Consider the following 12,638-nt stretch of genomic DNA (forward strand, 5'->3'; position numbering starts at 1 on the left):
TGCAAATTCTGACCCTCCTTCGTTTCCATCCAGCTGCTCACATTGTCCATCCATCTACTTTCTCTCTTCCTCCCCTCTATGCTGGCAACTCCCTGCCATCTCGAAAAACTTTAAAAAGCAGAATTGTATATTAAGCTATGTGAGTAAGTGATCCGTCTTGTCTCTTTGTCAGAAAATATCTCTAGTATAATTTGAATTGAAACAAGTAAAGCACGTTCATTTAAATTCCTTAATTCAGCCTGGCCTATGGTGGCACAGTGGATAAAGTGTCAACCTGGAATGTTGAGGTCACTGGTTTGAACCCCTGGGCTTGCCTGGTCAAGGCACATATGGGAGTTGATGCTTCCTGCTCCTCCCCCATTCTCTCTTTCTCTCTCTCTCTTTCTCTCTCTCTCTCTCTCTCTCCTCTCTAAAATGAATAAATAAAATATTTAAAAAATTCCTTAATTCATAATGTGTATCTGAAATCTTTGTTTAATATGTAACTGTGTCTGTTTCTAAGGCCTTAAACCAATAATTACCCACCTCTTAAACCAGGCTTACACATCCCCACAGACTCTCCCTACAATACCCCCATCCTTCCTGTTCAAAAACCTTCAGGGGCTTATCACCTCGTACAAAATTTACTCCTAATCAATGAGGCGATAATTCTCCTCCATCCAGTAGTCCCTAATCTCTACAAGTTACTGTCACACATTTTCTCAAACACCACTCATTCACAATCCTAGACCTCAAGAATGCCTTCTTTACCATTCCTCTACACCCTGACTCTTACTTTCTGTTTGCATTTACCTTTATTTAAACTGACCCGGACACTAATTAGGCCCAGTAATTTACATGGACTGTCTTACCCCAGGGGATCAAAAACAGCCCACACCTGTTGCAGCAGGCACTAGCTCAGGATTTAACAGCATGCAATCTCAAAACTAGTACTCTCTTACAATATGCAGATAAACTACTCCTCTAAAACCCCTCCCTGCCTGCCTCAAGGAGACACACCGCCACCCTTCTTAACTTCCTCACCATGAAGGGATATCGTGTCTTCTCTGCTAAGGCTCAACTTCACTCTTAGTCCGTAGTCTATCTAGGCATCACCTTAACCCCCACAACCTGAAGTCTCACCCTAGATCGAACCAGACCTTCCACAGTCTCCAATCACCTACCACCACAGATCAAATCTTTTCTTTCCTCGGTCTAATAGGCTTTTTTAGACACTGGATTCCCAATTTTTCTCTCTTAGTCAAGCCCCTCAATGAGATCTTCTGAGCATGGCTTTTAAGGTCTATAATGGCCAAGAAAGTAACAGAAAAGGCAAATAAGGCCCAAAAGAGGTCAGGAAATACCAGCTTTTGGCATATATTCTTAAAGGCTCCCACACCCTAAAGGGCTTCATAGAATTCAATCAGGGTCCAGCTCCAGAGTGGAAAGAAAGTTCATTGAACTGAAGCCTGCCAGGCTTCCCAGCCGCATGGGTTGACACGACTGTGCTGTGGAAAGAGGGACACAAGAAGGTAAGCTGCCCCCTTGCTCCATAGAGGGAGGGTTCAGTCTCTTCTAGCCCTGCTCCAGCTACCTGTGACCCGACCTTGCCCAGCATGCTGGGAATTGCCACTGAACACCCAAAGATATCGTTCACGAGCCTAAGGTATTTCTTCCAAGTAGCAGATAAACTGAACTCATTTCTTGTAAACACAAGGGCCATCTACTATGCCTTCCCTGAATATTTGAGTTTTATTTATCCCTCAAAGATGTCTACTGTGGGTATTGACAGTTTGATTTTGTTACTTTTTTAAATGTATGATGTGTCCTTTATTCCTCTTTCTCAATGCCCCATACCTATTGTAGGCTGGGACCTGCTGCTAATTCCAGCTAGAAGCAGCGGTCACTAGGACTTAAACTCTAACTGCAAAGTGTAGAAATGTAACCACCCTTTTCCTAAGTACTTGAAGGATTTATAGGTTACTCAAAAAACTGTTCAAAGACTGTCCAAGAGGCGCTTCCAGCAGTACATCACCCAAGGACTGACTTTCACATGGATAGGTCCACACACCAGAGCTAAAAACTGGTGGGCCATTATCTTTAATCCTAGCTTGCACCCGGTGGGCAAGTAAAACACACATTGGGCTCCAAAACCCACTCATTCAGTGCTCACAAAGCTACTGACTTATCCGAGTGTCCTAGAATCAAAGGCTTCTGGCTCACCAGACTTACTGACCTCTGTTTCCCATCTCTTTCCTGCTCCCTGCACAAACTCTGCAGAAATTGGCTTCTCACTCAACACTCCGCCATCTTCGCTGCTTCTCCTGGCCTCCTCCACGTGGCCTTTCTCTGCTCTCCTCTCTAATGCTAATCTCAGGAACCGAGAGAGCAAGCTCCCGTTCTGCCCCCATTTTATAGTGTAGAAATCAAAACCTTTAATCCAATATACAAAATAGGGAAGTCTCTGATACAAAGTCACTTTCTGAGGCATGATGGGATTGTACCACCCCACATCAAAAAGGGTGGGAAAGGCTTAGTCCTAAAACCAAGCCCCAGGCTACCAGCATCTTGCCTGCCCACAGCCTGCGCCCAACACACATTAATATCACCTTGGCGACAGGCTTCCATGTGGGCAGTGCCATCTTTAACAAAGTGAGCATAATATATTTTATCTGCCCAAAATGTACCCTAATCTATCTCACCCCAAATATGAACCTAATCCCACCTCATGAGCCTCTTCCAGTTTCTAGTACACTAGTCAATCTAAGGACCAAATGAGCTATACAGGTAAATCCTCTCCTTGTTGCTTTAAAAATTTCTATAAAAGTAGGTCTAGGGGCAGGGGGACTGGCTACTTCCCTGTCTTATTCCTGCTCTCTCTCTCTCTCTCTCTCTCTCTCTCTCTGAAGCCCAGCAAATCCGTCCGTATACATGGAATCAGTGGTTTCAAGCAAACTGGGCATCTTGACTATTGCCTTTCATTAGTCCACTCACTCTCCTATTTATTTTTATAATTTTTGGACCCTGCCTCTTACATTTGTTCATTAGTTTCTTACAGAACTGCATGCAGACCATCACCAATCAGAAAATTAGAAAAATCTACCTAACCCTACACACCAACCCTGAAACCTGCCCTTGCAAAACAGAAAAATCTGAAACCCTATATCAGCAAACCTCCTAAATCCTACTTTTCAACTCCTACAGGTCCCCTAACCCTAAAGCTCTCCCATATCCCTGAAGAACTAGGGGAATGAATAGCATTCACCTCTTAATGCTTCTCAGTCTTTTTACCCTTCACATAGTAAGGGGACAAGACCGCTGGGTCTTCTTGGCTGAAGAAGAGCCTACAAACAGACATGAAACATTTCTTTTAATTCAAGCTAACTGCTCTCTCTCCAGGGCTACCAGGAAAGAATATCTCTAACTTTACCATGGAAGAACTTTCATCCTCGCTATACAACCCTCCTTATCTCTGCATTCCTAATCTCCACATACTTTCCCCCTTCTTTATCAAGTTCCTACAGGCCCAGATGAGAGAAATCTCTAGAATTATCTATAATCAAATGCTCCTACACTCCTATTTCCCAATACCCCAAGGAGAACTTCACGAGGAAAATATCAAATAGGTAGGGATGACAGCAGGAAGAAGCCGCCCCTCAGCCCGAGAAGTTCCCTCCTGAATGTTCTCCAAACTGCCTTCCTTTTTAACCACACATATTCAATCCTTCTAAAAACTTACACCAACAGGTTTCCTGTCTCTTAAAATCTCCACATGTCCTCCCACTCGAGAGGAACCAGACCAGCACGTCTCATGAGGTTTGTCCAGGAGACCATGTATCACCATGCCACTCTGTCCACTTGGCACTCACAGCAAGCAATGCACAATTATTACCTCGCAAGATTTTTTTACTTTCTCATTCAGGTGTTCAAGGACATCGCCTGGTTTAGACCTCACAGCACAGAAGTTAACGACCTCCTTAACTGGATGAGGGACTTGGCATGGCAAGGTTCCCTCTTGAATTCTCTCCAGAAGAAACAATAATTTTCCAATTTTTTCTCCCCTTTCTCCTCATCATCCCTTACCATATATTATGAAATTAATAACTGCCTTTCTTTTATATGTAACCACAGAGTTGAGAAATGATAGATATGTGTATTCCAAACTGCTCTCTTGATGTTCTGCTTATCTGTCAGACCTCACCCTTACTGGACTATCGCCCCTGAGACAGAAGAATTCTGAAAAGCTGACAAGCCACCCCAAGGAGGGGCTCTGGACATACCAGGACTTTTGATTCAACACCCACATGCTCAAAGCCCCCCAAGGAGGAGAATTCCGGACATACTAGGACTTTTGCCTCAGTATCCCCTCAGGATCTCCCAAACACTATACAACTCGCCCCTAGTCTGTAACCAGCGCTCTTCTCCCCGGGAGAAGTGCCCAGCAGGGTTCCTTTCTTCCTTGCAATAAAGCCTGTTACTCTGGTCTTTCAGACTCCCATGGATTCCAACATACAGTATTTATGCATCATGAAGCATTTAAAGCTTTGTTTTAAATTATTTTCAAAGTATATAATTTTTTGTTTTCTGGGAAGTATCTTAGTAAAGGTTAGGAATTTGGTAGTGCAATATTTTTCTTTTATTTGAGGGGATAGTCACTGTGCTCCACAATGCTACAAAAAGAACTGCAGGAGAGGAAAACTTAAAAATATATTTTAAACTTTGCTGGAGCTGATCTGTATACTGTTGCCCTTGTGACACCTCTGTCTGTAACCATTTATCACTGAGACATTTTCTCATCAGTAGACAAAGGATATATCCCCTACTTGATGTGTAGGGCTTCTGCTGCTTAGGCTTCATGAATGTTAATGTGAATACAACCTTCTTTCTACATATAGGTTACTTTTCTTATTTTAATGTCAATAGGCACTGGCAGCCATGTGAGAAGCCTGAGTAATAGCATTTAAACCACTTCTACAGGGCTGCTGCCTGTTTCTTTTGTTTAAATACTTTCTCAATGATATCTGCATACTCTTGAATTGTTATTTATATTTAACAAAGATGCAGTTATTCAACTTTTTATAAAAAGACAATAATCTTTATTATTTGCAGCTTAAGTGTCTGTTTGTCACCGATAGCTTACTGGTTGCTTGCGTAACTGTACTAGCCAATGGGGTGAAGTTGCCATGGCTGAACACAAATTGCTGGTCAGGGGGAAGGTGAACATTTGTTTGCATTGGCAATCATCTGTTTTACATAAAAACTATGACTTAACGTAATTTCTTTTAAGAATGCCTCCTAAAAAATACAGCACTGAAGAGGAGAGAAAAGGAGCTAAAGCTGCACAAAAACGGCTTTCTTGACAAAAAGAAACCACTGAGCAGAGAAAGACAAGGCTTGCTTCAGTCGCAGAGCAAATGCGTCTTTCTCAGCAAAATGAGACTGATGAGCATAGAGAAATAAGGCTTGCCTCAGATGCAAGACAAAAAAGCCTGTCTTGACAAAATGAGTCCCTTGAACAAAGGCAGGAGAGAAATGCAAAAAAAACGACAGAGTAATGCTGACCGAAACGCAAAAAGGATTAAAACAGTTTCAAACGGAGAAACTTTAATTTTTGAGCATTCCTCTGGTGACATGAATATTAAATGTGAACACTGTCAGTTCTTAAACTTCAAGTTAGAAACTAATCGATTTGACCGTGGCAAGAAAGGATTTTCTCAATGTTGCAAGTACGGGAACATTGTAGTCCCACTAATTGAGAATTATCCACCACTCTTGAATAAATTATTGACTAATCAGCATCCAAATAGCAAACAGTACATGGATAGCATTCGATCCATTAATAGTTCGTTTGCTTTTGCGTCCATGGGAAACAAACCAATACACTTGCCTGGACCAGGACTTTATTGCTTTTGACTTCCAATTGAAAAATAATGTCATAATAGCTAAGTCTTTGACTGGTTTCTCTAAAGGTGAAATACATGTCATTCCAAGAATTGATTTGGCTCCATCTCAAACAGGGTTGCCATTTCAATTGAGATGTAGACAATTTCCTGTAAAACTTGCCTTTGCTATGGCCATCAATAAGTCTCAGGGCCAAACGCTTAAGTGTGTTGGCATTTTTTTTACCTGAGCCTGCATTTGGACACAGTCAACTTTATGTTGCCTGTTCAAGAGTTCGTGAAAGAACAGACATAAAATTAAAAATAATTGATGGTCGTCTGCAAGGCGAGCTTAAAAATGATGAAAAGATCTACACAAGAAATGTTGTGTACAAAGAGATCTTTGACATGTGAATTAACATTTTATTATTTAAATCACCTTTATTTATTGAGCTAGCGGTGGCTCTTAAGAAATGTACCGCCAGTGGTTTCCTTCACTACACTCTACTTTAAGCAATTAAGCAAGTAGAAGGGGGAAACCCCGTGGGGCACTAAGCAAAGAGGCATCCTCGCCGCCTGCCCTGGGTAATTCAGTTTGAATTAGCAGACACCTTTGCACAAATCATTTTAATTACAATTTATAATATCTAGAACAGCGGTCATTTCGTATGACCGCCGGGCTTTCTAGAATTATATTTTATTAAAATGTACAAAGGAGGCAGTTAAGCATGAATTTTAGCCAAGTTCCAAAAAGCTGGCCAGTAGGAACAAATACATTGTCTTGGAGAAAAAGGATGTCCCCATTGCTCAGCAAAGCCAAAAGTCTTTTTAGTTTTTTGAGATCTCATCTGACACAGTTTTTATTAAAAGGCTGTAGATGAAAGAATATGTAGTTTCTAAGAATGTGTGTTTCTGTCACTAACCTTTAGGTTTTGTGATTTGGCCCAGTACAATATCTGGCAATATCAATAATAGTTAAACATTCAATTGATCAAACTATTATATTACTAAGTAATTCCCTTTGATTCACACATATTTACATAAGGTTATGATTTAACAGAAATGTTCAAGAATCTTTACTATTGTAATAGCCAAAAATCTGCAAATATTTTAAATGCTCATCAATAGCCAACTAGGTACTCTGGTAGATTCAAATAATGTAATTTTATACTTTTGTTTCAAACAATGAAGTTGAACTATATTTTTTGATGTATTCACTTATCTATCAATGTTTTGTTGGAGAAAAAGTAAATGTGAAACCTCTATTCTAGACATTGGGAATATAGTACTTTAAAAAGTTTCTTTACTCATGGAGCTCCCATGACTAGGCATGTAGAAAAATCTTCAGAATGTGTTTTAAAGAGAAAAAAGTAAGTTGCCATATAGGAGGTATTGTTGCAAGGTACCAAAAGTTACAGAATTAATATTAATATTTTAGGAAGCTTAGAGAACATCTTATTAATTTGGGCTAGGCCTGCAGAGGGTTTTTGTAAGTGTGATTTCTATGCTTGTGAGATTAGCATCAAAACCAGAATGGCCGATGGCATTGTATTGTAAATGCAGAGGGGAAGGAGATTTGGATTCTCTGACCTTCCCCCACACCTATAAGAAAGCCAGTGAATGGCTAGCCAGGTGTAGGAAGAGAAAGATTAAGTTAAACCTTTTCTTATATTAATGGGCCATTTACAGGCATTTGTCCCCATGGAAAGTACCCCTCCCCTCCTGAAAGCATGAGGTTAATGTATATACTAGAAAGCCCAGTGGTCATACAAAATGACCGCTGTTCTAGATATTATAAATTGTAATTAAAATGATTTGTGCAATTGGAGAACCTCGAAGTCGAAAGCAATAAAGTCCTGGTCCAGGCAAGTGTATTGGTTTGTTTCCCATGGACGCAAAAGCAAACGAACTATTAATGGATCGAATGCTATCCATGTACTGTTTGCTATTTAGATGCTGATTAGTCAATAATTTATTCAAGAGTGGTGGATAATTCTCAATTAGTGGGACTACAATGTTTCCGTACTTGCAACATTGAGAAAATCCTTTCTTGCCACGGTCAAATCGATTAGTTTCTTTTTTTTTTTTTTTTTTTTTTTTTTTTCACTTTTCTGAAGCTGGAAACGGGGAGAGACAGTCAGACAGACTCCCGCATGCACCCGACCGGGATCCACCCGGCACGCCCACCATGGGGCGACGCTCTGCCCATCAGGGGGCGATGCTCTGCCCATCCTGGGCGTCTCCATATTGCGACCAGAGCCACTCTAGCGCCTGGGGCAGAGGCCACAGAGCCATCCCCAGCGCCCGGGCCATCTTTGCTCCAATGGAGCCTTGGCTGCGGGAGGGGAAGAGAGAGAGAGGAAAGTGCAGCGGAGGGGTGAAGAAGCAAATGGACGCCTCTCCTGTGTGCCCTGGCCAGGAATCGAACCCAGGTCCTCCGCACGCTAGGCCGACGCTCTACCGCTGAGCCAACCAGCCAGGGCCAAATCGATTAGTTTCTAACTTGAAGTTTAAGAACTGACAGTGTTCACATTTAATATTCATGTCACCAGAGGAATGCTCAAAAATTAAAGTTTCTCCGTTTGAAACTGTTTTAATCTTTTTTGCGTTTCGGTCAGCATTACTCTGTCGTTTTTTGCATTTCTCTCCTGCCTTTGTTCAAGGGACTCATTTTGTCGAGACAGGCTTTTTTGTCTTGCATCTGAGGCAAGCCTTGTTTCTCTATGCTCATCAGTCTCATTTTGCCGAGAAAGATGCATTTGCTCTGCAACTGAAGCAAGCCTTGTCTTTCTCTGCTCAGTGGTTTCTTTTTGTCAAGAAAGCCGTTTTTGTGCAGCTTTAGCTCCTTTTCTCTCCTCTTCAGTGCTGTATTTTCTAGGAGGCATTCTCTCTTTTTTTTTTTTTTTTTTTGTATTTTTCTGAAGCTGGAAACGGGGAGAGACAGTCAGACAGACTCCCACATGCGCCCGACCGGGATCCACCCGGCACGCTCACCAGGGGGCGACACTCTGCCCACCAGGGGGCGATGCTCTGCCCCTCCAGGGATTCACTCTGTTGCGACCAGAGACACTCTAGCGCCTAGGGCAGAGGCCAAGGAGCCATCCCCAGCGCCCAGGCCATCTTTGCTCCAATGGAGCCTCGCTGCGGGAGGGGAAGAGAGAGACAGAGAGGAAGGAGAGGGGGAGGGGTGGAGAAGCAGATGGGCGCTTCTCCTGTGTGCCCTGGCCGGGAATCAAACCCGGGACTTCTGCACGCCAGGCCGATGCTCTACCACTGAGCCAACTGGCCAGGGCCTCTAGGAGGCATTCTTAAAAGAAATTACATTAAGATGTAGTTTTTATATAAAACAGATGATTGCCAATGCAAACAAATGTTCACCTTCCCCCTGACCCGCTCAATTTGCTTTCAGCTGTGGCAACTTCACCCCATTGGCTAGTACAGTTACGCAAGCAACCAATAAGCTATCGGCCTCAAACAGACACTTAAGCCGCATATAATAAAGATATCTCTGAACAAAGGAATAGCAGATGAACACTAGAAAATACAGGAATATCTTTTAATATGTAGAGTGACACTTTTACTATTGTGTTACCTTGTAAGTTTTAATGTGTAGAAACATCTTTTTATGAATCTTATAGACAAATGTTATAAACTTGCTAATGAATTGTGTCCCATCCCCCCTTCATCCTTTTCCCAAACCTGTAAAGGTGAAAACAAAGCTTATGCCATGAGTCAGGCTTTTTCCCCACCCATGTATAATTAATGGTATATATCCAGCCTCTAGACCAGGGGTCCCCAAATGTTTTACACAGGGGGCCAATTCACTGTCCCTCAGACCATTGGAGGGCCGGACTATAAAGAAAACTATGAACAAATCCCTATGCACACTGCACATATCTTATTTTAAAGTAAAAAAAAATAGAACGGGAACAAATACAATATTTTAAATAAAGAACAAGTAAATTTAAATCAACAAACTGACCAGTATTTCAATGGGAACTATGCTCCTCTCACTGACCACCAATGAAAGAGGTGCCCCTTCCAGAAGTGCGGTGGGGGCCAGATAAATGGCCTCAGGGGGCCGCATGCAGCCCGCGGGCCGTAGTTTGGGGACCCCTGCCCTAGACTATTATAGGGGCACACGATTTGGGACTGCTGCCCCATGTAAGCTATATGTGGCTGGCATATTTAATAAATTTCCTCCTTTAATAAAACTTTTCCAAATTCAACTGGACTGGGTGTCTCTACGTGAACTCCATGAAATGAGGTATAGTGCCTTTCGGAATCTGAGGTGCAGTACTTTATAACAATATGATGTTATTTTTTTAGATAAAACTTTAAATGTGTACACCCTCACCCCACACATATCCATTTATCTGTGTAGGGAGATGCATTTCATTTTTCCTTCTGGAAAATTACTAAAGGACTCTATAACAGTGGTTGGAAAGGACTAGCTGTGGCAGGCGAATAAGTAGGAGAACATTTGCCTTTTCCTAGAATTTTTTATATAAATTGAATTTTTATTACCACATGCTTTTATTATTAAAAAATATCAAGACTGAACACATTTTATTGTTGAATAACTGAACTTGTATCCACAGTTAACAAATAGTCAACCATTCAACTCTTAATCATTTTTGTCTGTACTTTGTATTCAAAGTGAGTGTCTGGAGAAAAGAACCAGATCAAGTCCCTTGGAAATAAAAAAAAGAAAGAGTAACAAAACATTAAATTCTTTTTACATTTCTTCTTGATTTCCCTCTGCCAGATATCATTCATTCCTCTTTTTTTTTTTTACTCTCTGCTCCTTCCTATACCTTTTATCAGCCTTTCTGCTAATCCTACTTTCTAGCAGCAAAACTGGAAAAGACTGTTGTACACTAAGGAAATTCTTAATATTGGATGAATTTAAAATTGGATTATGGGGTGAAACCTAAAAAGTCTCCCCTCATCATTAAACTGTTACAGGAGGAGCAAAGGGACCTCAATTCTTCTTGAGAGAAAAAATTCAATCAAGAGACAAAATGCAGCAAGTAAAGGAAGAATTTATTGACCGTTCGGAAAGAAAGAGGAAAGGGGACCTTGGAGACAGGTTCAGGAGGTTAGCCCAGGACAAGCTGCTGCTGCCACTCCTCCCCTGGTTGCAACTTCTGTGGGGTTCCTTAGAGATTAGGAGAAAGAGAGGGCAAGGAATACACACCTGGGGGAAGAGAAGGAGAAGGAGAAGGGGGAAGGGAAAAACAAAAGCATACTCCCTGAAGGGAGAGCGCACTGGGACCTCTGTCCGAAAGGATTTTAAGGGTAGATATTTTAGGGGAGGTTTCAGGGGAGGATCTTAATAGCATATTCATCAGGCTTCCAAGTGTGTTCTTTCGCGGTGGGTCATGTTCTCAGTGATTGGTTGGTGTTAGAGGAGGGGGTCATTAGTCAATATGGCTGGTCCTGAGGTCAGCCATGGCTTTTCTTTGTCTGGTTTTGCTGCTTTTCTGGGCCTGGAGCTGAAACACAACTGAGGCCTAGATGATATCTCTACGGGTTAATGCTTAAGTGTTGTTTTCCAGCTTTCTTGTTTGTTCTTCCTCTCAGGGTCTAAAAACACATGACTTATGAATGCCAGGGGAAGAAATGTCGGGGAGGATCCAAATTCCATGACTAGTGATATGAAATCAGCGGGTCTAATCTGCATGACCAGCTAAGGGCAGGAAGGTCACCCTGAAGGTGAGGTCCTTGTTTCAGTTTTGCCATTGCTAGTCACTCCGGGTTTTCCATCCTCGTGGCTTTCTGTGCCTGGCCTGTAGTGCTAGCCCTGCTGGGCTGTCTAACTGCCTACCACAAAACAATCTATATATTGAAAAAATTACTGTGATTCTTCTCTAGAAGTCTTTTAAAAAGCAAATCAAAAGACTACATGATTTAGCTATGTTCTGCTAGTGATGAACCAGATGACCTCCCTACTTGCTGTTCACTCTGATTTTAAAACATATTGATTTTCATAATAACCACTCTTCAATAATGTGGATGAGTCAACATAACTTCAGGCATCCAGAATTGTTTATAAATACCAGTAAGTAATTCAAGGGTATTAAATATGACTTGACAGTAACCAATCTATACAGATATTACTAGATGAAAACTAGCCTCACAAATACTATCCTTAAATTCTTTAGTTAGGTAGTACATATAGAAATAAGTAATTACTTGTTTATAATTAAGTAGACTATAACTTGAAATGCTTTGTTTCTCATGATCTTTATAATCACTATTGTCACATAAGTAAATTGGTGCAGGTGAATACCCTAGAACAGTGGTCCCCAATCCCTGGGCCGTGGGCCATTTGGTACCGGTCCACAGAGAAAGAATAAATAACTTACATTATTTCCGTTTTATTTATATTTAAGTCTGAACGATGTTTTATTTTTAAAAAATGACCAGATTCCCTCCGTTACATCTGTCTAAGACTCACTCTTGACGCTTGTCTTGGTCACATGATACATTTATCTGTCCCACCCTAAAGGCCAGTCCGTGAAAATATTTTCTGACATTAAACCGGTCCATGGCCCAAAAAAGGTTGAGGACCACTGCCCTAGAACCTATAACCTGCTGGCTGTTGTATCTGTTCTGCCAAAGACCTAAGATGGTCAGACAGAATTTAATTAAGTTTATTTCACCAACAGAAAGCATGAAGGATGACCCAGTATATGAAACTGGATGAGGGCAGAAGTGATCATCCAGAAGTAGAGTGCAAGTCAAAATAGAGTCTAGAGAGCACACACCCAGTTA

The sequence above is a fragment of the Saccopteryx leptura genome, chromosome 4 (genome assembly GCF_036850995.1).
Source record: "Saccopteryx leptura isolate mSacLep1 chromosome 4, mSacLep1_pri_phased_curated, whole genome shotgun sequence".
Classification (NCBI taxonomy): domain Eukaryota; kingdom Metazoa; phylum Chordata; class Mammalia; order Chiroptera; family Emballonuridae; genus Saccopteryx; species Saccopteryx leptura.